Raw genomic sequence first — 3,069 nt, 5'->3', positions numbered from 1 at the left:
TAGTCATGTCTGTCAAGGATAACGGTACCTTTACCTTTGTCTGGACGAGTAATTATAAAATTTTTATCGCTGGCTAGGTTTTTCAAAATGTCATAATCATTCTTGGTAAAAAAAGGAGCCCATCTAGTTTTAAGATTATTAAAAGAGCTGTGGACGAGGGCTGAGAATTGTGATCTTAAAAACTCTATATTTTTGCAAAAGGGAAGTTTAATTATTCTCTGAAAAAGTATCTCGAGAGGCAAAAAGAATTGCTGATAATTTGGGCGATAGTTGGGGAGGCAAAAGTCTAATCCTAAGGACAGTAAGAATTCCTCTCTTTTCGAAAGTATTTGTTTGGAAAAATTGAACACAGAATTAATCTTATTATTAAATAAAGGAACGGTAATGCCTAAATTTCGAAGTTTTGTGAAATGTCTATCTTCAACGGTCCGAACAAAGGAGGAAATAGCCTTATTAAATAAATGGTTAAAAATGATAGAGTCCAATAATGTCAGTGAATTGAGTACACCAGTCCTGAATCTCGTCATTTGGTCATGTGCGCGATGAAGTTCCTTGGTCTTTGAACGTATTTCCAGCTCAAGGAGGTTCCTAGTAGCATCAGTGTAGAACTCAGAGCTGTACAGGGAGGCTTTGTAAACTTTGAACTTTATAAACTTAGGCACTATATTATTGAATTGACAATATCTCAAAAAGTTGATGTCGAGGTTGATTTTGTTGTATTTCTTGGTGTGTTTCTCCAAGGAACGGCAGTTGGCTAAAAGCTGTGGATCGTATCTCGTTCGTATTAGCGAGTGGAAATCCTCCACTCCTCGGGAACGAAGACGGAGGAGAAACAGGGCGGCAAAGAGGAAGCTTCCGAAAGTCATGGTGCCAGCGAATCGTAGTCCAGCATGTCAATCCAGCATAGAAGTATGGAGACAGGAGCAATTACTCAAGCATAAACATATTGGAGTAGGGAGACGCGTTCTGTTTTTTATATCCATTTATTTGCGCCGACGTTTCGTATCAGCTTGATACATTTTCCAGGCTGAAACAATTAAAAATCAATTGTGTATAAGTAAAAAGATACACACAACGTTTACCAACACCAAAATTAAAAAGCTTTTTAATAAATTAAGAATAAAAACAGAGAAATTACAGAAACACAGAACAACAGTGAAAGGGTTTGGAGCGAATATAGAGAAACAAATTAATTCAATAATAATTATAATAATAATAGAAAATATATCATAATAATAATAATAATAATAATAATAATAATAATAATAATAATAATAATAATAATAATAATAATAATAATAATAATAATAATAGAACGAACAAGACACCTACCCACAGCGGTAGCGTAAGGAGAACTGACATGAAAAATTGTTATGGAAGGGAGTGTAAATAAAACAACAGGTAATTAGGCAATAAACAATTGGGTGGAAGACGACTGGTGGTTGAGAGAAGGTACAGTTAACTTAATCATTATTGATTCAAGGGTGGTTAGTTCGTCTATATGTCGGGTTCTTCCTATTATATTAAAATGACTGGTATCTATGTGTGTTTTGCAAATTTTACTGTGATTTCTTATATTAGATTGTTCTGGATTTGATAGTCGACAACCTGTTCTATAGCTAATTCCCTGATGAGAGGAAATTCGGACTTTTAGCAGCCTCCTGGTGCAACCGATGTAAGTGCCAAGATCACATCTGGGACAATTATACTTATAAACGACACCGGAGGCAAACAGGGGGCTGATCTTATCTTTGACTTGGAAGAGTGAGCCGATAGTTCGGGGGTTTATGGGAATGAGTTTTAAATTAAGGGCAGGCAATTGCTCACTGAATAGGTTAATGTTCCCGTTGTCGAGACTATCAACATCATTTTAGATAGGCTATTTCCCTATGACGATTGCTTGTTCAACAATTTTAATAGAACTCAATTCAAGTTGCTTTTAGAATTAGCCGTGCTGGATACGCCCTTTGTTTTTAATAATACGGTTTTTAAGCAGACTGAGGGGATGGCCATGGGAAGCCCTCTGGGTCCTACTTTTGCAAACATATTTATGTGCTCCCTGGAGGAGCGAGCTTTAGATGTATGCCCACCTAATTTCCGCCCACTCTTTTACAGACGCTACATAGATGACACTTTCGCCTTGTTCAGATGTAATTACCATGCTGATACCTTTCTTGAGTTTTTAAACAACCAACACCATAACATTAGATTTACGGTTGAAACAGAAACACAGAATTCACTTCCGTTCCTTGATGTGAGGATATCCAAGGACGAGTCTGGCTTTCATACTGGTATTTATAGAAAGAGCACCTTTACTGACCTGGGGACCAATTTTTATAGCTCATGTTTTTTTAACTTTAAACTGAATTCCGTGTCAACTCTCCTCCATAGAGCCATTAATCTGACATCAAGCTGGTCTACCTTTCATACTGAAGTGACTTTCCTTGCTGATTACTTTAAGGATAATTATTTCCCTCCAGCAATTTTTCATAGATCCCTTAATAAGCTACTTAATCTGAAATTCAATCCAACCCCAATAGTCCACAATGTCCCCAAGCTCCGTATGTTTGCTAGATTTCCCTTTCTCCATAATAATAAATTTAGGAAAAAATGCATTAACCTATTCAGTGAGCAATTGCCTGCCCTTAATTTAAAACTCATTCCCATAAACCCCCGAACTATCAGCTCACTCTTCCAAGTCAAAGATAAGATCAGCCCCCTGTTTGCCTCCGGTGTCGTTTATAAGTATAATTGTCCCAGATGTGATCTTGGCACTTACATCGGTTGCACCAGGAGGCTGCTAAAAGTCCGAATTTCCTCTCATCAGGGAATTAGCTATAGAACGGGTTGTCGACTATCAAATCCAGAACAATCTAACATAAGAAATCACAGTAAAATTTGCAAAACACACATAGATACCAGTCATTTTAATACAATAGGAAGAACCCGACATATAGACGAACTAACCACCCTTGAATCAATAATGATTAAGTTAACTGTACCTTCTCTCAACCACCAGTCGTCTTCCACCCAATTGTTTATTGCCTAATTACCTGTTGTTTTGTTTAC

The sequence above is a fragment of the Palaemon carinicauda genome, chromosome 19, assembly GCF_036898095.1.
Source record: "Palaemon carinicauda isolate YSFRI2023 chromosome 19, ASM3689809v2, whole genome shotgun sequence".
Lineage (NCBI taxonomy): Eukaryota > Metazoa > Arthropoda > Malacostraca > Decapoda > Palaemonidae > Palaemon > Palaemon carinicauda.
This window is presented reverse-complemented; position numbering follows the sequence as displayed.